Below are 13,571 nucleotides of genomic sequence, written 5' to 3' on the forward strand. Positions count from 1 at the left end.
CTTATCACAACAGTAATTTATCCCCTTAACTTTTGCAAACCCCTGTCAGACCAGGCCATTCTAAATGACTTTACAGTCTACTGTTTTCAACAAAATGCTGATTTGTACAAGATTCCCAAATACACACTCATGTGCATGTATAGCTAATAAAAACAGTTACCTTTATTGAACACTGAGCCCTTATGACGTGCAGGCACTATGCAAAATAGGCAACAAGCATTATATAGTTTAATCATAGAATTGAACTCTTAAGGGATTGACACTATTAACAGCCCCACTTTGTAGATAAGAAAAAAGGACACTGAGAAGTTACATAAGTAGCTTATGGGCACACAACTAGCAAGCGGTTTGAAACCAGGTTTCTAGTTGGTTATTGCCCACTAAATCTGCATGGGTTGTTTGCATGCAACTCAATATGTTAAAAAAGAAATGGATTCGCGACCTGCCTGGGCAACTTGACGAGACCTCATCTCTACAATAAATCAAAAATTAGCCGGGCATGGTAGCGCACGCCTGTGGTTCCAGCTACTTGGAAGGCTGAGGCAGAAGGATCGCAGGAGCTCAGCAGGTCAAGGCTGCGGTGGCCGGGAGCGGACACTGCACTCCAGTCTGGGCGACAGAGTCAGACTCCAACTCAAAAAAAAATAACCAAACCAAACCAAAAATCCATGTATAGGGCAACCCCTTCAGGTCCCCTCCCACTATGAGAGCTTTTCTGTCCTCTCAATAAATCCTGCTTTCTTACTCAAAAAAAAAAAAAGAAAGAAAGGAAATGGAGGCTGGGCTCCGTGGCTCAGCCTATAATCCCAGCACTTTGGGAGGCTGAGGTGAGTGGATTGCCCAAGCCCACAGGTTCGAAACCAGCCTGGGCAACTTGGCGAGACCTCATCTTTACAATAAATAAAAAATTAGCTGGGTGTGGTAGTGCACTCCTGTAGTTCCTGCTACTTGGAAGGCTGAGGTGGAAGCATCGCCAGAGCCTAGCAGGTTGATGCTGGGGGTGGCTGCGAGCACGCCACTGCACTCCAGCCTGGGTGACAGAGTAAGACTGCAACTCAAAAAAAAAAAAAGAAAAAAGAAATGAATTGGTTATATAGAAATAGCTCTAGTTATAGGTGTCTCCACAGCAAAGTCACTCAGCTCTGAAGTTTCCTTTTTTTTTTTGGGTTGGAGTCTCACTCTGCCGCCCAGACTGGAGTGCAGTGGCCGCTCCCAGCCACCGCAGCCTCAACCTGCTGGGCTCCGGCGATCCTCCCGCCTCAGCCTTACAAGTAGCTGGAACTACAGGCGTGCGCTACCACGCCCGGCTAATTTTTGATTTATTGTAGAGATGAGGTCTCACCAAGTTGAAGTTTTCAAAGAAGTGTGTGGGTAGGACAGTGCTGTTGAACCGGTTTCCCTTAGAGTTCAAACCTGGCTTGGTGTTGAAATGATGCTGTCTTATAGGCTTAGGAAGTTGCTAAGCAGAGTGTGCAGACTTGGGGATTCCCACTGAAATCCACTCAATAGCCTTAGGTGTTGGTGGATAAGAGACAACTGTCGCTGACTCTTCAGGGAAATGATTAGAAAAAGTTGAATGGGGCTGAGGGATGCCATTTCTTAGCTAGAATAAATATACTTTTTCTTCTCCTCTGTCATCCTACCTACTCACCTTATTTTATTTTAGGTCAGGAACTCAGCAATTGCTACTGGGAGAAAGTTCTCACTGTGGGCAGTTTGTTTTCAAGGAAAAATATAACTAGTAAATTCAATGGATTGAATTTTCCTAACAGTTTTAAAGATAGGAAAGTTATAACATAGATCAAAACTTGTGTTCTAAAAAATTATATATCATAAGCTTTAACATTTTCAGTGAATAAGGAGAGCAAAATAGAAGAGCCTTTTCATGTCAGGGGAAAAAAATTCATTTCATGTGAAATTAAAGATGTCATCAGGAAGCGCTATAAGATAAAAATTTTAGGCTATCACAAATCCAGTGAAAATAGTCTAGTGCCAAACTCAGTTCTTCCTGTGTTGCTTTTTTCTTTAAAGAAAAATGTTATTGAAGTATAACATGCATTTTGTAGTATATCACTTTTAGTAAAACACACACACACACACACACACACACACACACACACACACACGCCTAACAAGACATGTTGCCTCATACTTATAAGGGAGAGTAATATTTAACCCAATAGTGTAAAAATGAACTCTTTAAAAATTATGGTATTTGGACTAAGAACAGTAACCATACTGCACACAAATACACATCTTCATATACCTTCTTTGATTAAAACTTTGTGATTCAGTCTAACACATCCCCAGTCTGAGTAATAGTTGAAATTCACTAGGAACTAAATTCTATTGTTAGCTCATCTCTAAATATGTTTTTCCTTTGCAACTAGCATGTGCAAGCCATCTATGCCAGGAAGGCAAAGCATTCAATGTCTGGACATTTCACGTCTAAACTAGAAACAGTGTTGTAGCTGAAACTTTATTTTCATCCATACCTTCAATTTATGGGTGAGGAAACTGAGACTCAGAAGTGAAGTGGTCTAGCTAGTAAGAGATAGAGCATGGACTCGAAAGTCTGAGAAGCAGAGCAACCAGCAGCTTCAAGAAAATGCACTTGACCCAGACCACCTGTGTTTGGATCTTGACAAATCCCTTAACCTTTCTGCGCCTCAGTGGGGAGAATAATAAAAACTACTTAGGGTTGTTGTGGGATTAAATAAGTTAATATGTATGGAGTGCTTACAATAGTGCCAGGCACATTCTAAGTGTTGGCTGTTACTCTCTGAGACATGTTATTCTACCCTGTTTCACAAATAAGAAATTACATCTATTTAAGTGTGAGCACTTCAGGATTGTGCAAAACTTTCTGAGCAGTTTCCATTCTTCTAAAAAAAATGCCTGAGCAAACAGGTAATTTGGTAAATGCTTGGTAACCAAACTGTTTTGAACTGAAGAGGCACAGGGAATGCTGGAGAATTCTTATCTTTTTTTCAGGAAAGTTCCCTTTCTCCAACCCAACACAGCCCACACATTAGAGAAATGGGAGAAAGGGGCTCAACATCTTGCCCAGAGGGGCTAATGAAGAAATGACATTTTGTTTATTGGCATGGAGTCAAAGAGGAAGATAATACTTTGACCACACCCATGTGACAAAGTTCTTCACTGTGTTTTTGGTGATAAAAGTGGGTTATTGTTAGTTGGGGTAGAGGGTGGGTGGAGAGACTTACAACCTGTTTAACTTGCTGTATTGAAATACTGTAATGAAATATTTTTTATTTGAAGCTTTCAATGCATATTTCTTCCTTACAATTTGGATAATTTGAGAACATGTGAAAAGCATCATTCAGGGTTTCTTTAACACTTCCTCCAAAGTACCCATAGCTTAGTTAACCTAAGCCACAATTCTACAGCTCCATGGGTCTCTCAGGTTCAACTATCACCAGGGATCTGGTTGTATTCGGTGTTCTAATCAAAGATTCAGAAAGGCTATGACAAAGAAACCCTGGCATGTTCAAGAAATCTATGCCAAGTGGGCAAAGCAAGAAACGATTACATGTAGTTCATAGCAAGTTTCCGGATTTGTCAAAGCTCACCAAGGACTGAATAAATACTTTCTAAAAGGGTATATCATCCAACTGCTTTCAAAAACCAGTACACAGTTGAAAGAGACAATCTTTTGCCTTACATGAGTGTTGCTGCAATTCAGGATTTGATCCTCCAAAGCAACAGCTTTTAGAAATGGGTATTTCCCAGTCATAGCTTCAGGACGCTTAGCTAAAAGCACAAAGCTATAACCAGACGCCAAAATCAGAGGGTACAGATATTTAGAATGACCTTCCCAGCTGCCTCAAATGTCATTTAAGGGTAAGTTTTTTCTTTTTTTCTTTTTTAACATCTGTAATTCTTGGATGCCCAAACCTCATCTCATTGAAACCTTCTCAAAACTGTCTTAGTGCTGTGACTCTTCAGGGTGGCCGGCTCCCAAAGTCTGATGGCATCTCCCTGAAAACCCACTGATGGAGAAGTCTTAGATACTTTGCTGTATCTGAGATTTCTGAGACTATAACTATCTACAACCTGGTACTGAGAGAATCTCTCTCCTCCTTTGTCTTTAGCCTCTTCTCATAAGGAAGAGATAGTGCCAAAGAAATAACAATTAAAAGGAAAACAAATTTAAATTGTTACTGCTTAAAATTTTTGCTTTTTCTATAGGAATGGCTATGTGGAATTTAGCATTTGGGAGCATTATTTTAATCTGCTTAAAAAGGGGCTAAATAATCTTAATTGTTTAAAGTTAAAATAAGCAGTTATCTATTCATGACCAAATTTCAACTCTTTAAACCTGAAGTACAGAGAAATATCCAAAAATAAGTAATTCTTTGGCATCAAGTTTCCAATGAATGATCAAGCAATGAATCCATATTTGGACTCCTGACTTAATGTACTGCAGTCTTCTAACCCATGTCAGTCCTATCCATATTAGTTGTGTGGGGGAAAATTACAAGGAGAGGTAAGAGTCTTGAAGGATCTTTTCTGAAAGCAAATCTAGCAGGAGAATTTAACTCAAAGCTTAGCTTACCTAGGTTTTGCAGGGGTCTTTCTCTGGAAGACACATGCTGTGTTTTTTTTTAATGGTTTTGTCAACTTGTTAGCAGTCTTAGTAAGCTACACAAGCTAGCCAAAGCCAGACTGAAAATGAGTTTGTTGCTTCTTAATAAATCAGATTGCATGAAACCCAACAAGTCACAAAACCCTCTTTTATCCTACTCAGTCCCGTGTCTCAATATGGCGGGCAGTCATCTGCAAGGAGGTATGATGGTCTCTGAAAGGCTTTCTTTCCTAATAATTGTAAGATATTGCTGGAAATAGTCTACTGCCTTCAAATGAGAAAACTGAGTCAAATATTAACTCGCTGATATCAACTGGACGACAGGAAGGCATAAGCTGAGAAAGCAGAGGCAGTAATGTGAATTTTCAGTTACAAACGGCACCTCAACTCAAACTTACATACCACTCGTCCACCATTCCCACAAGCAGAGTAGAGTGCAATTCAGAAATTCCACTTCTGGGTATAGATACAAGAAAATAGAAAACAAGATTTCAAAGAGATATTTCCACATCTGTGTTCATAGTGGTATTGTTCACAATAGCCAAAAGGTGGAAGAAACTCAAATGTCCATCAGGGGATAAATGGATGAACAAAATGAGGTGTATGCATGAAATGAAATATCATTCAGTCATCAAAATGAAGGAAATCCTGTCACACGATACAGATGACCCTGGAGGACTTCATGCTAAGTGAAATAAGTCAGTCACGAAAAGACAAATCTAGTATGATTCCGCTTATATGAGATATCTAGAGTAGTCAAATTCATAGAAACAGAAAGTGTTTCTGTTTTGATATAGCCAGGGGTGAGAGAGGAGAGGGAAACAAGTTGTTTAAGGGGTTTAGAGTTTTAGTTTTGCCAGATGAAAGGAGTTCTGGAGATTGGTTGCACAACATTGTGAGTCTATGTAACACTACTGAACTATGTACACTTAGAAATGGTTAAGATGCTAAAGCTGTTGTTTTGTGCTTTTACCATAATTGTAAAAAAAATGATAGGAAAGAAAAATCACTTCCCATACTGAGAAGGAAATTTTGCCTAAGAAAGCACAGATGTGTAGCAATTACATATTCTAATCTGGGATACCTAACCATGTTTTACAAAAAAAAAATTATTTGTAAGATGAATGTGGTCATTTCATTTAATCTCGGAACTGAGGCAATTTCTCAAACTCTCAAGACTTCATAGAGTTTTGAGACTGTGAAGAACAAAGAACAAATCTGGTAGCATTTGCTCAGTCATTTATTTGGTTTATTTAAAACATGCCACGGGGCCAACATTTCTAAATCTGTGAAATAGAATTAAATGAAGCCCAGAGATGAGAACTGAGAATCCTCAAAGAAGATTGGGTCCAAACAACAAAAATGGATGCATTTTTTTATACCACACGCTGCATCATCTTGTATGTTTTCACAGAGACTCCCCTGTCCCCTTACTAAACCCTCCTCCAATTATCCAAGCATGAATTTGATCCAGTGGTACTTAGCCAGTCCTGAGACCCCAGATGCCCAAAAGGGCAGCAGCTCCCCATCCAGAATCACTGCCACCACAACAGACTTATTAAGGTTTGGAATGTATGTTCAAGAAGCCCTTATTTTAGGAAACAATTAAATAGAATTAGCCTAATAATGCAAGGCAGGCAAAGCTTTTGCCCTTTGCTGAGAAATAACTCCTACATGGAACAGTTATACTAATAAAAATCATGTATTTCTTAAATGCCTCAAAATGATCTTTGCACCAAGCTTGGCAATTAACACTACCCCACTGAGGAGCATTTATTCCCCAGGCTCAGGAGGATTAATCTCCCTGTTTGCTCGACCAATGTCTTCTTTTGGTGAAAATACAGTATGAGGCTTTGGGCTGGGAACAGAAATTTCTGCAAGCAGAAATTTTGCAGGAGGTCTAATTCCCTTCTCATCTCAGAGGGTAGCAAGGTGGAAAGGAAGGGCTGGGAGCTCCCCACCAGGCCCAAATGGAGGCATGCCAAAGATCTTCTTGGGCCTACCTGTTCTTGACCTCCAGGGAGAATGGGAAGGCCTTTCTTCAAGTGACCTCGGCCTCATATCTACTGAGGGATTGTTCCCTACTCCCCTCAGGCCCACTCTCCCCTTTAAAGTAGCCATTAATGGGCCTTCTGGGCCAGAAGCAGTAGATGTTTCAGCTTCAAGCCTGGGCAGGAAGTGACCGCTGGGCAAAAGGGGGACACAGACCCTCTGGTCTGATGCTTTGTCTCCTTGACAACACCCCAGCCGGTGGCCCAAGACACAGACTTAATTTCTTTCCTTTCTCTGCCCACCCTCCCCACCCCATGCTTCTTTCCCTCTTTCTCTAGACGCAAACGTACGACATCCAACATAAAGTTGCCGAAATAGCAATCTTGTCTCTGAATATATAAATTGCAAAAATTGATATGAATAAATCTGCAAGTAGCACACTGATTGTGGCACATTTTATCAAAAAACGGCGCTCAGTTGCTTGGTGGCTGGGGAGGGGGGTGGTGTCATTACACATACAGAAAAACATCTGCAAACTCCCAGTTTCTTTACTTAGAACTGAATGGAGGCATGACCTCCTGTTCCTTGCCATGAACCCTGAGTTCACACTCATATTTTACATGTTACAGGAAGCCACAGCTCGCCCCAGGGGTGCTGCAAACAGACACGCAGAAGCCAGATGTAGCCCCCCTGCTCTCTAATGCACCTGAAGAAGCTGGCAACTCGACATTCAAAAGCTGACATGCTCGTAGCTTAAGGTCACTTCAGATTTTGTAAAGAGGAGGACAAAACCAGGAATGCTTCTAGGGCTGGGCTGTCAGCGGGGAGGCAGAGGGATTACAAGAAACCTGTGACTCTGCCTCTTTCTGCCTTTGCTGGTAGTTTTTTTGTGTGTGAACAAGTGCCATACAACAGATTGAGCCTCGTATAAAGGCCTGAGACTGTGCAAGGGCTCCCCGCTGGGCCTCAGCTGTGCTTGCAATTAGCAATAGGCACGGAGTGATTATTGTTGGGGTAGCGGATGGCAATGTGAAGTGACAAGTTTTATGGGGGAAGTTGGGAGTGGGGATGCTCTGCAAGTTTCTTTCTTTCTTTTTTCTTTCCTTTTTTCTTATTCTCCAAAATACCCTTCCTTGGGAGGCTGCAACCTCCCATTTCAGTGAAAGCTATTTTTCTTTTTCCCTCATCATTCAAAAGAGTCTTAACAAAATTGTTGAAAGAATATTTTTCTCAGTGCTTCAGAATGTGGGTTTTCTAGGTCAGAGCTTCCTTGCTGCCCTATTTAATGTCAGAAATACCCATTTGCCTCAAATTAGCAGAGAGCTTGGAGTTGAGGGCAGGAGATTAAGCATACAAAATTACTCAGCAGGTGACAGTGGGGTGGATTTGGGGGTTGAGAAGTCTTTAAAACTGACTACAAGACATTATATACTTCTGACAAAAGAACATAGTAATCCTACCTGCTTGCTTTAACCACTGTTGTTTGCCTATTATTATGTGCTTTAATGCTCATGAGAGCAAAACTATTGCTGATACTACTCAATTACCATAGTAACTCACACCAGTGACCTCTTATCGCAGGGCTCCCAGCCCAGCTGAACCAATCCAAAGAGTCTGTGTCTTTTTATTTAAATGGTGACATGTACTTGGACTGGAAAGCTCCAATAGAGGCTACTCCTCTCTTTGTCTAGGATAAGAACTTGTTGTGAAATTTTGAGTAAGGACCTTTCACCTTTTGAATCTGAGGTGGTTCTGAAGTTTATGGATTTGAGGCTGTGTGATGCCTTCAAAAACATTATGAAGACACACAACAATGCCCAATAAAAAGAAAAGAACATGTGTGCATCAAAGGCTAGCAGCCTCCCCAGCTGCAGGGAAAGTTGTTTTTCCCGCTCAGTTCCCAAGCTATGGTCTCCCAAGTTTGGGAGAACCACTGGTATTTTCTCATATCGGTGGGGCCAAATGCAGACAGGACAAGATGACTACTCAGAGGGATTTAATGGAAGTTTTATAAAGGAAATAAAAGTAACATTAGCATGTATTTTCCAGCTTTGCATTTTCTACTGGCCTGTGAATGTGTATGTGAATACCTATATGCACACTGTATACTCTGAATACTACTGGTGATTCTGATTTATTGCACTACATTAGCATATTAAACATTCTGGCCTGGGCGTTTTGGTTCACGCCTGTAATCCCAGCACTTTGGGAGCCAGAGTGTTTGAGCCCAGGAGTTTGAGACCAGCCTGGGCAACAAAGTAAAACTTTGATTCTATAAAAAAATCAAAAAAATTCGCAGGGCATGGTGGCACACACCTGTAGTCCCAGCTACTAGGGATGCTGAAATGGAAGGATTGCCTGAGCCCAGGAGGTTGAGGCTGCTGTGAGTTGTGATTGTTGTGATCATGGCACTGGGCGACAGAGTAAGATCCAGACTACTAAAACAACGATGACAACAACAACAAACAAACAAAAACCATTCTGAGTTCTGTAGCAAAGCAACCCATTCAACTTTTTGGTTTTCCAAATTTTTTGGACTAAACAACCACTTTTCATGAGTCACCCATTAATATCTCTCAGGGTATTTATGTTTCATGGAAGGCATCTTGGAAAAATGTTCTATAGTGACATTAGTTATAATAACAATTAGCAATAACAACATAAGAGTAGGCCAGGTATAATGGCACACGCCTGTAATTTCAGCTACTTGGGAGGCTGAGGTGGGAAGATCACCTGAGTCTAGGATTACAGGCCAGACTTGGCAACACAGCAAGACTACATCTCTTAAAAAAAAAGATGGATAGCAAACATTGAGTGAGCACTTCTTATGTCAAGCACTGTTTTAAGCAGTTTGTATGAGCTAAACTTATTCATCTCTCCTAACAACATCAATTAATAGTGACTTTTAAAATCCCATTTCAGAGCTGGGCTTGGTGGCTCAGCCTGTAATCCCGCACCTTTGGGAGGCTGAGGTAAGTGGATTGCCTGAGCCCGCGGGTTCGAGACCCATCCGGGCAACTTGGCGAGACTTCATCTCTACAATAAATCAAAAATTAGCGGGGCGTGGTAGCGGGTGCCTGTACTTCCAGCTACTTGGAAGGCTGAGGTGTAAGGATTGCTGGAGCCCAGCAGGTCGAGGCTGTGGTGGCAGGGAGCGGCCACTGCACTCCAATCTGGGCAACAGAGTGAGACTCCAACTCAAATAAATAAATAAATAAATAAAAGTAAAAATAAAATCCCATTTCAGCACTATTTACAATAGCAAAAACACGGAACCAACCAGGCTGCTCATCGAAACTGAACTGGATAAAAAAATGTGGGTACATATACATGATTGAATATTATGCAGTCGTAAAGAAGGACAAACTTAAGACTTTGCAGCAACTTGGATGGACTTAGAGTCTATTCTGCTCAGTGATCTATCACAGAAGCAAAGAACTGAGTACCATATGTCCTCACTTATACATGGACCCTGAACATTTACCATAATACTATAACAAAGGGATTGTAGTAGCCAGAAACTGCCAGGGGGGTAGGGGGCACACAACATCGATAAGGTACTTGATCTCAAACCAGGCAAAGTGGGGACCAAGGAGAGGCCCAAACTTTACCTGTATGATGACCACTTGTATACCTAATCCTGAATTGTACCCCACATCTTTAAAATTAAAAAATTCTATTTCATACTTTTATAGTATATAACATTTATATATATTTGTTCTCTATGAAAAAGGAAGAAAAGGAAATATAATAAGCCATAAATAACACATTGGCTTTTAATTTTTATTGTACTTTTCCTGTTTCTGCTTCCCCAGAGCTCATGAAGTTGATGGGTTCCCTAAATAAATAATTTTTCTAAAACCTCATGCATGCCCTATTCATATTAAGTTTAATGAAACGCAAGGCAAAATCCTTAAAAAAATCTTCCACCTTTGAACCCAAGCTCTCTAAATAGCGAATATACCTTCTTCTTTTGATTAGCCTCTAAAGTCCTGCTGCCTTAAAATAAATAATCCAATTTAGATATCGAAATTAGATCTGTGCTTGGCTGTATACAACACGACTTCTGAAACTGCTGAGTACCTAAGAAATTGAATAAAAGGGTAACTGGTCAAACCCTGAGGGAAAGAGGGAACATGGGCCGGATACTGGCCGTCCTAGCACCACCTGATAGATCAGCAGGACACATCACCACAAAATCAGAACACACTTGACTCTGTGACTCATGATAAACAGGTAAGTTTTTATAGCAAATATCAGAGGCCAACACCTTACTTTCAGCAAGCAAAACAGGGCACTGTGGTATCTAAGAGAAAAGGAACAGTCCTCTTATGTACCTGGAATTTCTCAGCTCAGACCATTTCTTTCTTTAAGAGGCATAAATAATGAGCCCAATGTGATTAAACCCCAATCAGTTTCTAACCAGGCCTTGTCTGCCACCTGGGTCTCACAGGGCAGGTGTGCAGTTTGGGCATTAACCAACTGACCACTGTTAACAATACCTTTTTCTGGGGCCTATTTTTCTCTGGATATGGTAGGGATTTAGTCGAAGGCCTTCCTGTGCATTGAGAAAATGGACCCCCATGCCTTTAGCCTCTGTCCTCTCAAAGGAACCTACTGTTATTAGAAAATGTATAGTTACAATCCAAATTCACACTTTCAAGTCATCTCAATCATTTGAAGTTCAATCATGTTGAAAACAAAATTTTAGTCTTAGTGGCACATCCTACCACCCATTATCCATGTGAGGAGAGTGAATAATTTATTTGAAGACTATTCTCTGATATGCATACAAAGACTTAAGAGGTAGGAGAAGGATTCTGCATATGAACTGAATTCAGATTATTCACGCACAGCATCTGCCCACTCCTCTGATCGCTTCTTAGGTATGGGAACTGCATTTAGAGTGAACCACATTAATTCGCAAGCAGATTGACGTAAGCAACTGAATAAGAAATTTGCATACCATATAGAAATGATTATAGAAATCATACTCTAAAATAAGTATTGTAGCTCATGTTCAGAACAGAAAGATAAAGTGGAATGCCAACTTTGTCTTTTAAAAACAGGGTTGGTTAATCACATTAGGGCTAATTTCATAATTTGCACATATTAAACTTTCTATAGTCATGAATCATTAGAGTTTTGTAAGCCAAAGTCGAAGTTCTTACTTAGGAAAATTCACATTGACTTCAGAGAGTTGGTTTCCTTGGCTGAGGTAGTTTTAATCATTGTTCTCAATATAAAAAATCACAGAATGTACATTGCCATAATGTTCATGCTATTACATGGAAAAAAGTTCACATAGTAGATAAATGGAGTGCTTTAGGCCAAGCCACACAGCCAGTTTCCAAGCAGATGATGAGAGAACACAAAATACCATCTAGAAGATGCTGTCCAGAACCCCAGAATTGAAAGACAATGAAACCCAACAACTATAACTGGGTTCAGAATACTTTCCAAAGTCTTTTAAGCTGTTTTAAAACTGGATCTATGTCAATTTAGTGAACACGAGCTCTTTGGGGAATGATTTCTCATAAGGTAAGAGCATGATCTTTTTAAGAACTGGATATGGCATTGAGTGGTTTCCAAAAAGCAGTCAACAAAGGATTGGGTGCAGGGACAATACTCAGGGGGTGGCCTGGGAGTTGGGAGGAGTGTTGGGCTTCAGGAGAGAAGGCAGAGTGGTACCAAGGCTGGAGGAGGGAAGATGGCAGCAGGTCGGGCAGAGTGCGGCAAGATGGAGAAGGTACCTGGACCTCTGAGGAGGAAAGATTTGGGTGTCCATAGCGACTACCCGTTTAAAAGAGGTCAGAAAACAAGTTCTGATTCCTGGGCTCAGGAATGAGGAAAAGAAAGACAAAGTGCTGTTTTTTAAAAGTTAACATGTGTTTTTTACCGTGTACAGCTGGGCTCTGCCTCCAATGGCGCCCTTTCCTCTTGCTTTATTTTTACTCTCAGGAAACCATATTCCCCTCTTGCTACTTCGCACTGCATATGACTCTATTTTTTTTTCTCTCTTTCTGGGAGGGAGAAAAAACATACACACACACACATACACACATTTGCCAAATCACTTACCCCAAACCTTAGCCTGGGGCACCAGCCATCCCATTTCTGAAAAAAGGCACAAACCTCAGACCATTGTCCTTATACAAGATACCCATTCAACCTTGCCTTTGGTATCTACAGATGGTTTTGCATCCACCAACCAGGAGGTAAGTCTGCACCAGGTCCCCCACTGAAGCGTTCAGATGGGCCTAGGACCTGAGCACAGAGAGTTAAATCAAAAATTAGCCATGAGTTAATACGCGTAGCCTGGATCACCCTGCCTTGCCGTCAGTGCTTCCCGTCCACAAGCCTCCCTCCCCCTTCCTCTCCACATCCCCACCCCTTTTTGAGGTGACAGAATAAGAAATTAAACACTTGTGGGTTCATTCGAAAGAGTGAATGAAATTGAATAAGCTCTCAGTACTTGAGGCGCACAGCGAGCGCCTGAATGGGGCAAACCTCCTAAGTTGAATGGAGTGTCTTTTGGGACCAATTTGTCTCTTTTCACTCTTTATTCTTCCCTTTTTGCTGACAGATGTACAAAGGCGGAACTGCGCCGTGCAGCTTATCCGCATGCACCCACAGCAGCTGTCACTTTTGTCGAGCAAGTTAATCAAGCAAATGCCACCATATCCCACTTTCTATAAGGAACAACATGTTATAGACAGTAGTCTTGCTAGAAAGAGACTTTATTTTAACTTTGATTGGCTTGGTTCCCCCAGCCCTCCCAATGCTTCCCCCTTTCCCCCCAAAAAGGAGGGGAAATGGGGGGACTTTGCCCAAACCAAGGATTTGGCTATGACATCGTTAGAAATGATAATAATACTGTGTGTGAGGCTGAAGACTCATTTGGAGTTCTTTCCTAGGATGAAGGGATGCCCCGGGTCTGGATTTTTTTTTTTTTTGGAGCGTGCTATTG

At 41.2% G+C, this 13,571-nt stretch overlaps 1 protein-coding gene across 2 annotated transcripts in view; it reads right to left on the reverse strand.

Annotated features, from left to right (window-relative positions):
• CADPS (calcium dependent secretion activator) overlaps positions 1-13,571 on the reverse strand; it is a 265,905-nt gene that overhangs the window by 9,940 nt on the left and 242,394 nt on the right. The gene's annotated exons all lie outside the window — the stretch shown is intronic.

Source organism: Carlito syrichta, unplaced genomic scaffold (assembly GCF_000164805.1).
Source record: "Carlito syrichta isolate Samal-C Ts95f unplaced genomic scaffold, Tarsius_syrichta-2.0.1 Scaffold312220, whole genome shotgun sequence".
Taxonomy (NCBI): domain Eukaryota; kingdom Metazoa; phylum Chordata; class Mammalia; order Primates; family Tarsiidae; genus Carlito; species Carlito syrichta.